General features: G+C 36.2%; 1 protein-coding gene across 2 annotated transcripts in view; it reads right to left on the bottom strand.

The window, feature by feature from the left end:
• The window catches only part of LOC113047713 (E3 ubiquitin-protein ligase SMURF2), a 55,098-nt gene that overhangs the window by 33,353 nt on the left and 1,321 nt on the right, over positions 1-20,424 (bottom strand). The gene's annotated exons all lie outside the window — the stretch shown is intronic.

Consider the following 20,424-nt stretch of genomic DNA (forward strand, 5'->3'; position numbering starts at 1 on the left):
TTCAAATTTTGACTATAAATACAGCGACTCCTTTTACAAAAGTCATTCATTCATTGAAGAGGTTCCTAGATCTGGAGCAATGCCAAATTCCCTGAGCGAAATGCACTCGAGTAGTTAACGAAACACACCATCCATCTCACAGCTGAGGAAGTAACAGCACTAGTTGATAAAGCACCATTTCTTGTGGTCTGCCAGTGACAGATCAATAATTCTGTGAGATGTTTAGTGAACTGGCAGTGTGTAACGCAGTCAATCTTCATTCCTACGTATAAGTTTTACCAGCCTGGCTATGAATCACTCACAAAGTGAAATTCCAACGCATCTGTCCTCCGAGCAACAGCATCTGCTGCTCCACAGATGTTCATTTATGAATAGAGTGATTCACGGCCACTAACACACACTTATCAATTCATCAGACGTAAAACATCAATGCGTGAGCTCATATAAATACACACGTCAGCGAACCACTGATAAAATCCTGGCTTAGATTCTGTCAGTGTTTATCTCCTTCCTGTCCCAAAAGTCAACCAAAAAAAGGTTTAACTGGTTTCTGGGATGCTCTTGAAGTTTGCAACACTAGTTTAGTACGTCAGATAACAGCATCTACTCAAAACCAACACTGAACACTTGACAGCAATGCTTTCCCTTTACTGTGCCTGAACAATTGTTTTTTTAAAGTAAAAATATAATTTTATTAAATACTAGGTGTTTGTTTGGCCAAATATTCACGTTTAAAGAGTTTCTCCACCCCAAAATGAACATTGTCATAAATCACCCCCATGTCATTCCAAACCAATCAAAGCTTTGTAAATATGGATGAAAACTGGGAGGCTTGAGACTAGGGCTGCATAATTAATTTAATTTCTAATCGCGTATTGTTCAAAGTGGCAATTAAATTAAATTAAAAGTCCACTTATGTTAATCTGTGTGCTTAAGATGCGTTTTTTTCTTTCTACATGTTTTGGGGCTTTCCCCATTTTTTTTTATTTTAGTATTACATTATAATACCATTCATATTTTTACTTTTTTCATAATTTAAAGAAACCAATCGGTTGTATAGTTGACAATTGAGGCTTAAAATTATAGAAAAGCACTAAAAGTTTTTTTAAGTTAGTGTTTTCAGCTTTTATTTTGCGTTTATTTTCATATAAAAATACGGCATGCAGTTGTATCAAACAATGGTATAAACATCATTCAATGTAAATTGTGATAATCGTAACTAATAAATCACAATTACAATAATCCACAATAAGGCAATAATCCACAATTAGGATTTGTCATAATCGTGCAGCGCTACAGTAAATTGCACTGTCAAGGTCCAGAAAAGTATGAAAGACATCGTCAGAATAGTCCATCTGCCAACAGTGGTTCAACCTGTAACATTATGAAGCAAGGAGAATACTTATTGTACATGAAGAAAACTAAAATAACGACTTTATAAGACTATGTCTTTCATACTTTTCTGGACCTTGACAGTGTAATTTACTTTGCAGTCAATAGGACAGTCAAGCCTCCCGGTTTTCAATCCAAAATATCTTAAATTGTGTTCTGAAGACGAACAAAGCTTTTAAGGATGGGACACGCCAATTCGATTTCAAAGATCTTGATCTTGTTAAGTGTGTATGTGTATCCAGCATGATCATGTGTTCTCTTTAAACTTTAAACTCATGATTTTAAATTATGCTCCACTTTCTGCATTTGCCCACTGTCATATTCATGTCATTTTCTCTTTGTGCTGTATGTAAAATGAGTGTTACTCTTGCTTTATTTGAAAAATATTATTCCTAATGCACACAAACTTCCCAGAACACTGAGTGCCCTGTTGTTTACAGTTTACTTCCTTTTTTCCCACAAATATTTATTTATTTGTGAAAAATACTTTGTCATCTAAGGCATGTTTATTTAACAATTTTTTTAATCCATTGTCAAATATTTTCAAATTTCTTAAATATTCATTTTAAATTTAATGAAAATGATATTGGCTAGTATAATGTATCTTGAAATAACTACAAACAAAATTAAAGCATTAAATTAATCTCAATTGTACAAATGTAAGTAGATTACAATGAAAGTTTATTTATAAAGTGACAACCAAAATGCTGTAAAAAAAAAAAAAGTGTTGCTAAAGTATAATACATGGAGCAATAATGATTATAGTAATCATTGCCTTACCAAACGTCATTTTAAAAAGGCCATTAAATGAATATCTACACATGGAAATGTCTCACAAAACATCGTAAAGAGCCAACATGCAGTGATAAAATTTTAATTGAGCTGCAACTTCAGGTTTCCCACAGTTCTTGGATAGATGATTAGGGTACTTGATGTAACTGACTCACTGAATAAGACAAAGCCATTTTCAGATGCATTTTCAACTTGGCAGGAGTCCGACAGCTCTATTTGTTCTCCGTGGTCCAGCTGTGTGTGGCTTTGTGTGTGTGTGCTTGGGCAAGATAGTAAGTCATTTAGGCTGTAGAAGCAAAGAGTAGTGGTCTGAGGCGGACAGAGAGCAGTCTGATACCGGGAAAAGGAAGTGACATGGTCAGTACGAGCAACCGTCGCTCTGCCCTCTGCCCATCAAGGGGTCTAGAAGAGCTGGACAAAGTAGCCTCAATATGCGCCTTTTTTACATCAAGTATGGCTGGAAGATGAAGATCTCAAGACCTCAATGGCAAGACACAGAGAGTGAGGAAAAAAAACAAGAAAGCATTAAAGAAACAAAGGCAGAAAAACAAACGTGCACGGATCGACATCAAGCAGCAGTGTGAAAATAGCTGAGGCGCACAAGAGCCGCTCTTCTGCAGAGTCTCGAAGGACTTCTGGAAAAGTAACTACTCTGTAAAGGGCCTCGTTCCCACAGAAGACGAGCTTCCAGCTCTACAGGATGCATACATTATCATTCACATGACACGTGGCCCTTTTCTTCCATTCTGCTTTTCTTTCTATGTAATGTTCATGCATTCTTGTTCTCTGAATCACATGCATACTCTGTAAGTGGCGAAAGAACTGCTTTTTTTTAATGTTTTATCTTCTTTCAAGGAGTCTTGGAAATAGACAAAAGCAAACGTGATGGAGAAACCCAATTTTAACGAAGCCCAAACGTGACAGCAAAATGTGTAGATATGAAACCATCATGCTGTGAAGATTTCTGCCAGAGAAACTCTTTGAGATGTTTCCTATGTCCAAGTATCTCATCTAAACAACTTAAACACGAGTGAAAAACAGGACGTACTCAACGATTTTGACTTTAACCCATATAACAAGTCATCAGGTAGAACAGGAGCTCAAAATAGCATTGAAGTTTAGATGCTATCACTCTTCATGTCTTTTGCATTGGACGCCACGTCAATGACTAGGCAATTTCCTGTCAAGCCGATCACAGCTTTCTTTGGAAAAAGAAGACAATAGAGTTGATCACACACATGGGGCAGCACATCAACATTTTATTGGTCATGCTGGGAGTCTTGTGTCATGCTTTCCATGAAAACATTACAAAAACAAGAGAGAAGAAAAGAGAAGAGGTGCAGTGGATATGATTGGACCCGTCGCTTGAGCAAAAACACAAATCTTAGCTGTCAAAAACACTTTTGTATACTGTCAAAACAAACCAATCATGCCAACTATGGCCCAATGGTCACTGTTGTCAGCTAATCCTGATTCCCCGACGTTTGTGAAGAGAATTTACCATACTACAATCCACCAAACCCCATCTTTCCTTTGAGAAGTGTTCCTCAAAGGTTTACAAAGCTCAACTACTAACAAGCTCAAATGGTTTAGTGTGATGTAAGATTGTCCTGTAATTACCGTTTGATGAAAAACGGACCTTCCATCAACTACAGGGACAAGAAGATGGATTGTCTTCAACAGAGAGCAACAAGAAAATGGAAGGCCATTTTCTTCCATGCGTTCCACTCTCCACTCCAATTCAGACTTATATTGTGAGGGAGATATTTTAAAACAACTTTGGTCTAGTGCACATGAGTTTTAATGGGGCTCAAGTGGTAGAGCATTGTGTTAGCAGTGAAAAAGGTTGTGGGTTCGATTTCCAGGGAACACACACACTGGTAAAATCATTTATAGCCTGAATACACTAAGTCTCTTTTGATAAAAGTGTCTGCTAAATGCATAAAATGTAAATGTAAAATAAGTTTTGTTTCTCAACTGTTTACATTCACTTAATAGCCTATATAGTGACAATGTTTAGTATAAATTGACTGTTTACATTAATATCCATCAAGACGGGCATTTTTACATTATTTTGTATGTATTTGGCCGTTTATGGACAATAAATGCGCAACACAACTTTATTCTGTAGTCGCACAGAGAGCGTGTAAGTACTGAATTGAGCATTTGAATGTTAAAAATTGTAATGTGCAAATGATACATTCCATCATCTGTCCCGAGCATCTTTCACACAGAAATATTTGCTGGAATTTCTTGAGTTACAAGCATGGAAACTGCAACTTACGTGCAATCACGCGTCGAAATTTGAGTCCTGTGTGTCAAATAATACCTAAAACATCAAACTCAAGTATAAATCCCATCCAAACAGATTGCAAAAATGATCACTAATGGAGACAAGTTTTCAACCACCAATGGACTGGAAAGAAGTCTGTTCCCAAAGTTGTTTGATTCATGGGAAAGGACACAAGCAATTGTGGGAAGATTTGGGGGTTGACAAAAATGGGACCAGTGGTTAAATAACAGGAACGCTGCATCATGGTACACAACACTGAAGAGGAAACGGGGGTGTGTGAGAGAAGGCTCTGAAAAACTAAATGCTGTTATACACATAATTAATGCTTTGGGGTCCAATCTAAATCAGAGATGGAACAATAATCCTTATGTTTCCTCGAACTACATGGGCCTCAATACTCAAAACAGGAGCTTTTCAAACTTGTTGATGCCACAAATGTCCAAATATGATCCAAATCCCCTTCTTAAAATGCAAAGGCAGCTATATTTTCCATGTATAAAGACTCAAAGTTTAAAATATTGTCTGGGGAGAAAAACCCCCCCCCAAAAAACCTGAGCTGAACCATAAAAACTATAGTTATTAATAGAATAAAATCACTGTAATTGGTCTCGTGATTTCTAGCCAATCTTTAGATAGCAATAATGTTGAATTAAAAAATATATATTTATACACGTATTTATTTTATTATTTTCAGATTATATTTAATATATATTGTATAACACATTATATATATATATATATATATATATATATATATATATATATATATATGCGTGTTTGTGTGTCACTAGCATACAGAAGCTAACAAACATGGACTAAAAGCCACAAAGCTACTATTTTGTTTTCATGGGGTCTTTTGTAGTGGAACAAAATGGACGTCTGACTGAACGTTTGCCTTATTGAAAGGTCTGCTCACGAGTTCATCCATGACTTTCTGAATGTATAATCCAGTCACTCCAAACAGGCTGAGGCATCTCACTGGAATGCAGGTCTACTTCCTCCTCGTCTCTCTCTCTTAAACCACTTCCCCTCGCACTATCTGCGGAGCGGCCCAGCCTTGCCCTGCCCGTCTGCAGCCATGTTTTGTCTCCAGGTCTAGAGCCACACACCCTTGTTCGCAGCATTGTTCGTCTGTAAACAAAAAGCTTCCTTTCTCTCCGCCCCTCCTTCCTACTTCGTTTCTTAAAACAGTACAGGAAAGACGACGGAGGAAAGGAGAGAAGGGTGGAGAGGTCGTCTCGTTGTTAGTGGAGAGCTAGGTGTAATCTCGATTTTGCTTCCTGCTACCACACTCTCCGGTTTCCCCCCTTTCATGATTTTCGTGAGTAAGGAAGGATTTAGTTTTACTTTCTCACTCACTGGATTGGTATCTCATTCATTAGGGCCATTTCTTGGCATCCTGTTTGGCCGAGCTCGAATCTGAGTCAAGATGTGCGCTAATCAACGGGGAACTCAGTGACCAATCGAGATACTGTTATCATAAGTGCTACAGGAGGCTCAAAGACATTATCGGATTGGATCGTAGTTCTGAAATCCATTTTCCACCAACTTTTTTACAGTGCCAAAGGTCAATCTCTTAGTCAGAGGTATGAGAGACCACTTAGTCACAAATTGAAGGCCAAATATGACTGAAAGAGACTTAAGGACCATCAATGGCTATCCCAGAATTCCTCTGTGGTTTCTATCTCAGACTATGAATCATTTCTTTCAGGCTGCAAATCAAGCCATATTGAAAGCTTTCTTAAAAGGAGAACATTTTCACCTTTAGTACTTAATTCACTTGGAGGAAAAGTGTCTGAATCAAGCACATTTACCTTTGACAAGTGAATCAAAATTATAATTTACTGACACAGTGACAAAAAAAAGCAGAAATGCACCATAAAATGTGGTTTAAGTGTAGAAAAGTAAATCAATATTACAAATTACAGTCACAAATAGGTTGATTGCAACAACATAACCTTCCTGCAATGCTTTCAATCACCAGTGCAACCCTCTACGTACACATTGGAAATATAATAGTCATTGGCTAGTATAAAATTTAGTTTACTCGCTGATTACAGATATCTATAAAAAGCTTATGTTTGTCAAATGGGACAGCTTTTTTTAATATCTGAAAGTACACTCTCAACATCAGTCAGTCAAGCATTATTATATGATATTTCGATAATCAAGTATTAATGATAGAACTTTAATCATTAAAATTAAGACTTGTTAACCATGTATGAATACATAACTGTCATTTTAACTGAACTTAGGACTGGTGGTGATACGTAAAATATTGATGGACATTCAGTGTTTATGTAAACAAAGGGGAAAAAAACTAAATAATACTGATATTAACTGTACTACTAATAAAAATATAAAACGCACTATGGATTAATGAGCTGCTAAGTTGATGAATATGCATCATGTTGTCTGCCTTCGCTTGAACTGATTTGCTGAAATCAAAATAGGGACAGTAAGAGATGAGCGCCAACCAATGAGATTGCCGTCTGCACATTAGCTCCACCCACTACCAGAGCAACCGGCATATCTTATGCTTGTTTCTTAAAAGCTGAAGAATTCCAAATGAACTTCATTACTTTGACAGGAAAACACAACAAAGAATTTGTTTTACATGTAGCTTGTCAATTCTGCATGGTAAGACACTCTCTCTCTCTCTTTGTGTGTGTGAGAAATAACGCTCTCAGCAAATTGATGGGGAGTCGTGTGCCATCACACTAGAGTTTATGGTACGTCAAATACAGGCGCATTCATTGAGATGAACTGAAAAATAGCACAGACTGCTTGAAGGAGAGAGAAAAACTGTAGTGCTACTTTTTTATAAAAATGTATAAGCCAATGGCTAATAGGGCTGAAACGATTAGTTGACAATGTTGAAAAAACTAATTGTTGAAAAATATTTTTGTTGAGTAGTTGTTTGATCTAATATAACCAAATTTAAGATCCTGCAATAACGTTTGACTAGTATAACCCAAGACTGTAATTCAGCCCTCCCGGATGCAATTTAATAGAAGACAGCACTTCAGAGCAAACTAGTGATGGGACGTTTGAATCATTTTACTGACTCTGGGAAAAAATATTTCATTGAAGTGATAGCCAGAGGCGAGTAGTAACGAGTTACATTTACTTCGTTACATTTACTTGAGTAACTAATACTTTTGGAGTATATTTAAAGATGGGTACTTTTACTCTCACTAGAGTAAATTTTTGGGGAAAAATCTGTACTTTTACCTTTTCTCTGTCGGCCATCTCATTTTGTGCCAAATTTTTATTTGTATAAATTAACTGTATAATAATTGTGATTACATAACATCAAAAGCTGAAGTGATTACCTTTATTTATTTGTTATAATATCATAACTCAATATTTTAACTAATTGCAAAAGCTAAATAATCAAAGTCCAAACAGATTGAGTAAAATAATCAATTAGTTTAGTTAATCATACTAATAATCGTTATTTAATTGATTATTGAAATAATCGTTTGTTGCAGTCCAAATGGCAGTGATTTAGTCGCTCATAGTGAAGATATCGTTACATATGCATGATTTACCTGCATTTTAGAGGGCTACAAAAATTTATGAAATCACAAAAAATAATACATTTATGAATAAAAAAAGTTGAGTTGGCAAAATGAGACAAAAAAAAGTTAACATTGCTCCAACTTGATGAAAAAAATCTGACAAGCATGCAGTCAGTTTACCAAAAAACTATCCACACAAACCGTCTAAAAAGGGTAACATTTACACTTTAGTTGAAGTGAAACCAAACAAAATCCACAAAAATTTTTTGGAGGTGTTCAAAAACTAATATATATATATATATATATATACACTAATAAATTGCCTGTTTGTTCACATTTAGGTTTACTGAAAATTTAAGCATAGTTACCTGATGATTAACTTGATGACCTAAAATAATGAAGGTATGGAGAATGTTTCTTCTAATCACAGCAGGGTGGATTTCATCTAATTTAACACTAAATCCACCCAACCCAGAGCAATGCCCTTTGGCTGCTGTTATGGTATTAAGGAAAAACAAACTGCTTTGGAAAATGTTCTGAAGTGCAATGGTAGGGCCCTATGATTTCTGTGATGTAGAAAACACAGACGGAAGTGCGGAATCCAGTCATAGAAAACGGAATTCACAATTTAACATGGAAAGTGTGAGTCGGTAATTTGAAATAAGGTGAATTATAGCACAATTTGACAGGGTAGGACAAGTCGACAGAACAGGATTGGCACTTATTCCACAACAAATTGCTGTTAACAAGTCGATAACCTAGTTGCGAAAATTTTACTTTTTGTCTTACCTAATGTAAGAAGCCTTTTCCCTTGTACCTGACTGTGATGCACACAATTCTCCTCGTCAAGAAAGTTCTATCCATGTTATTACTCTCTTGCCAATTTAAATGCTTAATCCACTCATTATTCCAGCTTCAAAAGTCCACAGTTTTTTGTATCTCGAGTCAACATAGGGCACATTTACACAGATCTTATGATTTCTGTCAATTATTGATTATGAAAACAAACAATTACAAAAATTAGGGATGCACCGATCAGGATTTTTCATGACCGATTCCGATACCGATTTTTTACAAGCAAACTGGCCGATTCCGATACCGATTTTTTACAAGCAAACTGGCTGATTCCGATACCGATTTCCGATTTTCTTTTTTTCTTTTAAGCAACAAACAAGAAAGAAGGAAAGTGTGCATAAACAAGATATTTGGTATTTAATAGGCCAAACTTGCTTTTGGTTATTGAAAACAATAACTGTAACCATCTGAAATTAACAGCAGTAACTGCACAGAAAGTAGCCTGCATTCAATACAAACATAGATGTACAGACATTTGTACAGACTTTTGTTTTTGAATTGTGTTGAAACTACAGAGAACTGGCCTTAAATAAAATATTAACTGTAACCATGTGAAATTAAAGCCAACAACTGCATAGTTCTACAATCCAAACAACACAAATTCAATAAGATGTTTCTTAATCAGCGTTCAGTATTTGTTTTAGTTTTTACATTTGGTTTTAAATGAAAAAAAGGTCTTTACCAGTGAGACTAAATAAAAGTATGCTATATAAATAAATTTTCCAAAATGTTAAAATCAAATAATGTTGGTGCGAATAAATAGATGCAAAGTGTTTCATTCATCCAAGAAAAAAAAAAGGGGTAATGATTCACATCAATATTTTTTTATATTTTTACTTGAGCCAATGAAAAATAATTAACTTATTGTCTCAAGTAAAAAAATATAGATGTGAATAAAATGTTTTAATTGGATGAATGAAACACTTTCTTTTCAGTGTGCTACAGCAGGTGATTTTTAAATCAAATTAAGTCTATGTACAGTATTGTTCAAAATAATAGCAGTACAATGTGACTAACCAGAATAATCAAGGTTTTTAGTATATTTTTTATTGCTACGTGGCAAACAAGTTACCAGTAGGTTCAGTAGATTGTCAGAAAACAAACAAGACCCAGCATTCATGATATGCACGCTCTTAAGGCTGTGCAATTGGGCAATTAGTTGAATTAGTTGAAAGGGGTGTGTTCAAAAAAATAGCAGTGTCTACCTTTGACTGTACAAACTCAAAACTATTTTGTACAAACATTTTTTTTTTCTGGGATTTAGCAATCCTGTGAATCACTAAACTAATATTTAGTTGTATGACCACAGGTTTTTAAAACTGCTTGACATCTGTGTGGCATGGAGTCAACCAACTTGTGGCACCTCTCAGCTGTTATTCCACTCCATGATTCTTTAACAACATTCCACAATTCATTCACATTTCTTGGTTTTGCTTCAGAAACAGCATTTTTGATATCACCCCACAAGTTCTCAATTGGATTAAGGTCTGGAGATTGGGCTGGCCACTCCATAACATTCATTTTGTTGGTTTGGAACCAACACTTTGCCCGTTTACTAGTGTGTTTTGGGTCATTGTCTTGTTGAAACAACCATTTCAAGGGCATGTCCTCTTCAGCATAGGGCAACATGACCTCTTCAAGTATTTTAACATATGCAAACTGATCCATGATCCCTGGTATGCGATAAATAGGCCCAACACCATAGTAGGAGAAACATGCCCATATCATGATGCTTGCACCTCCATGCTTCACTGTCTTCACTGTGTACTGTGGCTTGAATTCAGAGTTTGGGGGTCGTCTCACAAACTGCCTGTGGCCCTTGGACCCAAAAAGAACAATTTTACTCTCATCAGTCCACAAAATGTTCCTCCATTTCTCTTTAGGCCAGTTGATGTGTTCTTTGGCAAATTGTAACCTCTTCTGCACATGCCTTTTTTTTAACAGAGGGACTTTGCGGGGGATTCTTGAAAATAGATTAGCTTCACACAGACGTCTTCTAACTGTCACAGTACTTACAGGTAACTCCAGACTGTCTTTGATCATCCTGGAGGTGATCATTGGCTGAGCCTTTGCCATTCTGGTTATTCTTCTATCCATTTTGATGGTTGTCTTCCGTTTTCTTCCACGTCTCTCTGGTTTTGCTCTCCATTTTAAGGCATTGGAGATCATTTTAGCTGAACAGCCTATCATTTTTTGCACCTCTTTATAGGTTTTCCCCTCTCTAATCAACTTTTTAATCAAAGTACGCTGTTCTTCTGAACAATGTCTTGAACGACCCATTTTCCTCAGCTTTCAAATGCATGTTCAACAAGTGTTGGCTTCATCCTTAAATAAGGGCCACCTGATTCACACCTGTTTCTTCACAAAATTGATGACCTCAGTGATTGAATGCCACACTGCTATTTTTTTGAACACACCCCTTTCAACTAATTCAACTAATTGCCCAATTGCACAGCCTTAAGAGCGTGCATATCATGAATGCTGGGTCTCATTTGTTTTCTGAGAATCTACTGAACCTACTGGTAACTTGTTTGCCACGTAGCAATAAAAAAAATACGAAAAACCTTGATTATTCTGGTTAGTCACATTGTACTGCTATTATTTTGAACAATACTGTAATTTTAAGGTAAAATAAAAAATAATCATCCTAATGTAGAACTGACGTTTATTTCTGGCTTTTCAAACGTGTATGCAAGTTCTAAAAAAAATAAAATAAAAAAAAAACATTTTAGTATCGTCACAGTTTAGTCCGTTTCGTTTCTCATCCAATCCAACACGTGAGAAGTTGAGCTGAACATCTCTTCACAGTGTACTCGTGTTCAGGGCGCGGACCGGTACAATGCTCGCGCAGCTTTATTGCGAAGGAAAGGGACTCTTATTTGTGGGCCATTACAACAACTGCTGATCGCTTCCTGCTATCTATGCCTCAGACATGAAGCTCTGCACTTCCAGTGCTGATCGGCTGCCTGTGTCCTGCGCACAGATTTCGAAATACTCTTCCACACAAATGACAAGGTGAACGATTACAATGTAGTCTGTGCATGCGAGCGCATTTCCGGAAAAATCGGCCGAAAAAAAGACCAAAAACCGGCCGATCGCGTATTATAAGCAAAAACCGGCCGGTTCCGATTTATGGCCGGTCAACCGGTGCATCCCTAACAAAAATAACACATTAGCTAGAAGTTTAAAAAAAAGCTAGATCAGAAAACAGCTCACATATTCCAAAGCAACTACAATGTGAAAAATTATATAATTGTTTATAATTATTTATAAGTTGTAAATAAAAGAACTGGTACGTTTTACTAAGAAATACTACTTCTAAATTTTACATTCAATTCAATGTGTTACTTGCCGTTTCATTGTTTCACACACACACAAAATTCAATGCAGTTTAAACTGGATCTTCCAGCACGGAAGGCTTAATAAAATCTACAGTTTGTCAAATGAAGACGTGTATTTTAGTCTATTACCATTTATCACTTTAATTCCCTCTAGAGAGCAACCCGGCATGCTTTTCCAACTGTAAACCATTAACTGCCTCTATCTGATCAGCACAACATTACTCTCCCATCTGAATCACCCATAAACAGCATGTAGTTTAGCAGAGTTCATTTTCCTAGCAATCCATCAGTGTCATCTACAATAAACAGCACTGCTCTTAAAGAACTAATGAATCCAATTGACCGACAAGAAGAATATGATAACAGCCAATTTTGAACTATTCGCATTGGCCAATAACCACATTTCAGATGGCACAAATATTCAATAATCAAGGAACTTACCACAGGAGCAGGCGCAATGATATTACACAGCGCCTAAAAATAGTCAGGTAACTTCCGATAAGCCTATTTTCAGGTGCTGTGTAATATAGGGATGCACCGAATCCAGATTTTTGGGGTTCGGCCGAATACCGAATCCACTGTTTAAGATTCGGACGATTCCGAAACCGAATACTGAATCCTAATCGCATCCTTATTCCATTAACACAGTAAAACACATTAATGAAGTAAACAAAGTCCACAGCAATGTTTTTTTTTTATTTAACTGAAAAAAAAAGAAAGAAAAAAAAAAGAATAGGCAACATTATGCCAGGATGACAAGAAAAACTTTTTTGACAATTACCAAGCTTATGCTTACCCAAGTAAACAACCAAAACCTTTCAATAAAAGTGCAGCAATGAAAAGAAAAGTGTTTTTCTTTTCTTTTAAAAAATCTGAATATGTTTGGTGACTTAACTGAAATTAATGTAATTGAACATTAACTCAATAAACATGGATAGTAGGCTGTTTAGTTTTCGTTTATAATAGTAGGCTAGGTTACAATTAGAACAGTAGCCAAATATTACGAAAAATATTACGGAAGATCACACACATCTCCTGCATCATAATTAAATTAACATAAAACCTCTAATCTTTCACATGAAATGAGAGTTTCATTTAAAAAAAAACAAGACGCTCTGCATTAATAGATGACAGCTGGAAATCGCTGCTGGTTTGTCTTCCGCCACTGAAGAGGATCCTCTCTAAGAGGAATCAAAGGCTCCACGTCCAGCACCCGATGTGACTGGCTGGCTCTGTATTGCTACGGTATAAATCGTCCCAGCCGCTCAAGATTGCACCGATTCCTGGATTCGGTGCATCCCTAGTGTAATATCACTGCGCCTGCTGCTCCCATAGTACAGTAGCACAGATGCTTGATTATTACGCCTGAATGAAAAATATCGAAAAATATGCTAACAGTCTAATCAGATTCAATGATCTATGCAACGCTAAGCTAAAAGTGCTACCGCCAGCTGAATGGTTTCGAAAATAGTAAAACTCAAATGTTTAACTCTAGGGGAGTTGAAAAATGAAAAAAAAAAAAAAAAAAATAAAAAAGTTTAAGTGGAGTGTACCTTTAAAACAGAGTAAGCTGACTTGAGAACCTGTATAGGATTTTGTTTTAAAAAAAAACAAGAATATATTTTATAGTTTTTTTTTAAAGTGTAAATCTAACAAAATGTATTAAGGGTTGTGCTTAAACCAGAAACAGAACTAAACAAAACCTATTATATAACTAGTTACTTGACATTTAACTACTGACGAAATGGGTGGAACTCACAAAACCTGTCTAGATTAGGTCTTCAAGTCACCTTAGAAATACACTGTAATTCAAGGAAACAACTGGCAAAGTATTGACAAAACATCATGATATATCTTTTAAAAATGAATCTTAATTTCCAATTATTTGTCTTTTTTCCATGAACAACTTTCAGAAAATTCAGAAAATAATATTATGAATATGTCGAATTGACAATAAAGTGACAAATTTTTCCCAAAAGGTGGATTGCTTTCCTCCACAACTACTGACAAAAACAAGTAGGTAGAGACAAGTAAAATGAGGCCTATAACCGGTATATAAAAATTCAGGCATTGTGCATTTAACAAAATTCCTATGTGCAGATATATGCATTATACACACAAATGTTTACCATTATAAATTGTTCTGCCTGACCACAAAACCGTGTGAAATGTCTTGAAAGTGGTTCCTGACCTACAGAATTAAAGAGTGCCAATGTCTCGGCAAATGTTTTTGTTTTCAGCCAGACATGCTGTGGAAGTCATACACAGACTTGTCTCAGCTGGCATCGGACCACAAGCCAGATCCTGATCCTGGATCACATTTCCCCCAGTCCAATCTGGTCAATCAAGGTTTTAAAAAAGGGAGGAAAAACAGACAGCATTATTTCTCTGAGTTGTGAAAAACACACCTAAACGCTCCTAGCATCTTGACACCTGGTCTGAAATATTGCTCAGCGCAGCGGTTAAACAGCCTGATTCTGCGATTGTGTTGCAGCTGTCCTGCTTATCTGGCCGTTGCAGTTCAGATGCAATGGCTTGTAAGCACAATCGTCTCGGCCTTTGCCTTGCAGCGGAGCAGCTGAACCAACAGGAAATCCAGTCTCAGTCTATTAATTGGTGGAACAATTTCAATCATTCGAGGGCTCTCGGTCGGAGAAGGAAAACGTTTACAAATGGCGTGCATTTATTACATTTTCTTTTTGCCTCCTTTCGATTTGTTGTTTTTTCCCCCCTCCTGCCCTTTAAACTCTCAGCTAGAATGCAATTCGGAGATTTGGCAGCCGAGTCGACAGCCATATGCAGCTAAACATGGTGTTTTTACCAGCCGCTCCGTCTGGAGACCCACATGAAATGACTTTCGTTGCATTCCATTAACTATTACATCACATTAGACAAGATCAGCAGTCTGATGCCTACAAATAGATACTCTACTCTGAGTTTCTTTTCTAATATCAATGTTTGGACCCCAGCTATAGATAAGAATTTCATGTTGGACTAAGATTACAATAGCCACATTAAAAGTGGGCGTGCTACTGTGCGCCAGTGCCAGTCGCGTTTCCACTGTCACTTCCGGGGCTTGATCGTGCCTCGCCGGGCTTCCTCGGGGCCAACAGCCAGGGTTTTTTGGCCCGACGAAAACCTTGGGCCAAAGTAGGCCAATTGGGGTTAGAGGAGTGGTTCTGAACAAAGGCGGAGTTTCTCCGTGTCTGGGGAGCGTCAGCACCGTGGATCATTTCAGAAACCTAACAGCTATAACACCAGCATTAAAGATTTTATAAAATAAGTTGAGCTCAAAACTCACAATAATGTAAAAGATAGTAAACATGGTAAATGCAACCACTTGGAGAAATCAGACATCATCTTCTTATTCTCTATGACAATCGTGTAATTATTTAGTAACTTAAATTATCTGTCATAATTCTCGTCTCGAGAGTTTAGCTCCACGTTTTTCCTATCATAAAAATATAATAATGTTTTTTGTTTGGGAGCTTTTATTAAAATAGAGATATTATGATTCATTCTTAATGTGAGGTATAGGCCACTGTGGCTACAAATAAACAGAAACAGACTCAACTGAATAAGTAGGCTATTTTCATAAGCGTTAAAAATAAATAAAATAGAAATAAATGTATTTCTGTGTGATTCATGTTGAGTCCTGATATTAATTCATTATGATCAAAATATCACTTGTTCTATAGTAAAACATAGATGCTTTTGAATTTTATTTAACATGCAAACCAACAGACGCTTTTATTGTGTTCATTTTGTGATCGCGCTAGTTCCAGTGACTTATTTCTTAGTTTTCTGCTAACTTCTCTTTGTTGGTGAAATGACGAGGTTGCGTGATGTTGTTCCTGAGAGGCGTGTGAAGGGCCGGTTTTAGTGACGCACAGTGGAGCTACTGGCCCGAGGCTATTAGCCCCGCCTGGCCCGTTTTAAGCCCTGGCTTGCACTGGCCCAACAGTGGAAATGTGGCTATTGTATACTTGCAGTCAGCGTAACCCAATTTACTTCAGTAATATGATGCATCTCTGAGAGTAACATGAGCAAAACCAATGTTGTGCAGGATTTGTTTGGGGGAAGGGTTGAAAAACAAGAGGGCTTGATGATGTCAGCCAACAAGGAAATTCGTTTCAGAGTTATTTATTTTTTTTTATTTTTTTTATCTAAAACGCTAGGCTTCCTATATACTTTTTATTAAATCTGGGAATAACAATACAAGGACACTATTTATGCTAAATCAAGCCCAGACAACTATAATTGTAACATACAACTGAACAGAGTCATAAAGTGAAACGGAGAAGGAAATGACAAGGAGATGCCAAACCATGAGTCACACAACAAACCTCTGAATGACAATGCTTCTCAGAGTGCAAAGAAGGGCATTTCCCTGGCCTAACCTTGTCGTAGTCACACTGAATGTATGACAGAAGTGATGGATAACTTTAGGGAATTCCACACACAGATTCTTCAGCTCTGTGAATATGACACATTTTTTTGTAGAAGTCCTTTCCTTCTGCATCTTCTACATGTTGTTCTACTAAAAAGACAAATGTCGTCGGACTTGATAAATATATATATATATATATATATATATATATATATATATATATATATATATATATATATATTTAGCATAATAACAATAAAGCCTATACATTAGACATTTGTGATTTTTACATTTTAAAATTATTTTCATGACAATTAAAAATGCTTGCCACAAAATCTTGTTACTGTAATGCAAAATTTGTGTGTAATTCCCATTATTCTCAATGGTGATTCTAATCCTACCTATTATAATAACTTTAAGTACTGCAGTAATATATATATTTTTTCAGATGGGTGATGCCATTTACTTTGCTTTTGACCTGATAACAAGAACTATTAAGCACAAATCACAGATATCAGTACCACTATTGATTAAACTGACGTTTTTGGGAGGCGGTTTCTGAGGATAATATAGGTAATAATAACTATTATATTTAAAAGCCACCTTTAATAATCCAAAAACAATCATACCAGAATGACTAATATTTCAAGTTTATTTTACATTATAGCAATGAGAAAGCAATAGCTAAAATTTGTAATGGATCTAAAATAAGGTTCATTTCTTTAAGCACAAGAAGATTTCATTTAATATAGACTTAATCCAAACAGGCTTTGGGAGATTCACACATACTGTCAGTAGCTAAATGTCAAGTAAGTAGTTAGGCAAATGTTGCAATAGCAAGTAAATATAACTGAAGAACTAAAGCAGAGATCCTAAGATTACAATCTCGTCTACCACCATGGAGCAAGACACTTAACCTAAAGCTACTCCAAAGGGACCTGAAGTAAATGCAGTCTAGACCTAAAATAAACCAATGATGAATCTGTATCAATCCACACAAGCACTCCTTTTAAAGGGTAAGGGTCTTTTTGATTTCCTCAGTGAATTTGCATTCCACAGATGCCACTCGTCACCACAAAATACCTGAGTCATGATATCAGCTATTAACCATCAGAACCAGACGCTGAACAGTAGTCTGCTGCAGTAAACAAGACTACAGCTCTAATTGTCCTCTCCTCTCCACCTCATTTCATCAGACACAGTGCAAGCTTCAATATTTAATCTGGCTGCTCACGACGAGTGGAGAGACTTGGTATTTGCCGGAGAGCTGATCCTGGAGGCACATCAAACATGGCCGCGCTCCTCTGTCTCAACATCCCCTAGTGTGCGTTTAGCTGTTTGCATCAAAACCGCTCAAACTAAATAAAAGTGACCTGGAGGATCACAGCAGAAATGTTGTCATCTGTTAGCAAGAAGACCAAGATGGGTTCAGAAAGCACGAGATCCTCCTCACCTTCCAACACGATTCAGTAAGCAAGAAAGAATTAGCTTAGCTGTACTCGAGTGTTTATACAAAGCATTGGTTTAAAGATTTAGCTCACCCCAACAATTGAAATTCTGTCATTTACTCACCCCTTTGTGTCTTTCGAAACCTGTACGAGTTTCTTTTTGTGGAACACAAAAGAACACATTTATAGCAATCTGCTCTTTTCCATTCAAACCGAATGGCCATTGTATAGCTTCAGAAGACTTGAAATACAACTCACAAGTTACCTTTAATGGTGCATTATTGGGATTTTGCAGCTTGATGTTCTCGTTTTGTGCTCCACAGAAGAAGAAAAAAAAAGTTGTACAGGTTTGGAAAGACGTGAGGGTGAATAAATTAAGTTTGAGTTCTGGGACAACAATGCTTTTAATAAAGAATAATGACAAAATTGTTAAAAGTAATAAAGAGTGTAAGATCACTAAGAAGTGGACATAGTTAAAAGTGGCCTAAAGAAGCTGTACATTACACTGATTTTTTTTTTTCACACTATTCAGTGTGTCACTTGCAGTTTCATTGTATCTGTTTGTGTAGCGTAATAGGTTTCTACACCAAATTTCAGTCTACTTGTACAATAACCACTGTGAAAATGTTTTAATACAAAAAAAAAAACACACATTAAAATGCTTTCAACCAATCAGGACGTCTTGATTCCAGAGAAATGAGCTGCATTGTGGTGCAACTAGGTTAATCTCTTATATTTTGCAGCACTGGGAGCCGGCGGGAAGCTGTGAGATGACAGCAGGTCAGTCATTGTAAAAGTTTATCCCCATTCCAACCCACGGCGCAGTGAAAATAGCTCATTTAAAAGGTGCAACAGCAACTAGGGAGGAAAATTAGCTCTTTCTATATGTGAGAGCCAGACATCTCTAGAGCCCCACAGACGAATCTCCCAGTCTCACAGACTGCTGCTTCCTCCCACAACCGCACCGCTGGGTCATGATGAATACTACAACATCCTGCTGCATACTTGGAGGCTGATTTCACTGCACGGTATGCTTCATTGTGGAAAGCACTCCCTGAGGTCACCAACAAAATCTTTCATAGAGTCAGTCTGACCATTGGGTTGACCGATCATTTTCGTCGACATTCAGATCTTCAGTTCTTCAACATCTGGTCTCAGGACCATTTGGTGGGTCTTGAAAGAACATCACCCAACAACAACACAACTAAGAGTTCAACAGGAAACAGCAGTGTTCACAGGAAACACAACTTACTTATTGTTTGCATAAATTGCTCATCTTTTATGCAACAGACTTTCATCCTGAAGTAAGAAATTTGTAACATTTAATATTCACAGCAGGCTAAATAAACTTGAAAAATATTGGTGATTATTAGTGTAATATCCATAACACATACTATGCATGGCTCAAGGATAAGGATTTTTTTTTTTCAGTTTTTTACTGGCCCTGCCACACACACACACAAAAAGTTTTGTTATTGTTTTTGATCCATGTTACCATGCATTCTGATAAATAAGCTTATATAACACCAACATTATAAGATTATAATAAATAAGAACAAATCACAAGCAATAGCACTAGTAAATAAACCACTGCTTAAGATTTTTTAATTTTTAGGTGTTCAAGTACAGATATGAAATACTTAAATGTAAAATAACATTGCTTATTCTTTACTGTATAAATATAAAGATTAATCTTTTATATTGTATGTTTATAATGCCTTAAGCTTTGTGTGCTTTTCATATCTTCTAATTCTTTTATATTGACTGAATGCTTAAATGGGCAAAGCTTTACAAACACGTGCAAAAATAACTAACGATTAATCGCATGCAAAATAAAAAGTTTTTGTTTACATAATATACGGGTATATATAAATGCACACACATGCACATATATATTTAAGACTAATAGGTTTATATATTAAATATTTTTATAAATATATGCATGTAAATATCTCCAAAATATATACATGCATGCATGTATATTTATATACACATAATAAATAAACACACAGAACCAGATTAATTATTTGACGGCACTAGTGAGGAGGACACAGGGCACAGCAATGCTCAATAAGACCAGTGACAAATCCATCTACTGTCCCAAACTGGCCCCAGGGCCATCGGGAAGTCCTTACTGTCCAGACCTGCTATACCTTGATTTCTGCACTCAAATGATTAAGCTATTTATTAGTTTAATAAAATAGCAATTAAATAATCATTACAATTATATTACTGTACATTTAATCATACATTGGTTGTTAAAACATTTAAACATCTTTAATAAATAAACATGTACTGCACAGGTACAGATGATAACATTGTTTAGATTCATAGGACTCACAAATTACAGTTTGACTTGCTTTTTTTTTAAATATATACCTAATTCAAA

Source organism: Carassius auratus, chromosome 3, assembly GCF_003368295.1.
Source record: "Carassius auratus strain Wakin chromosome 3, ASM336829v1, whole genome shotgun sequence".
Lineage (NCBI taxonomy): Eukaryota > Metazoa > Chordata > Actinopteri > Cypriniformes > Cyprinidae > Carassius > Carassius auratus.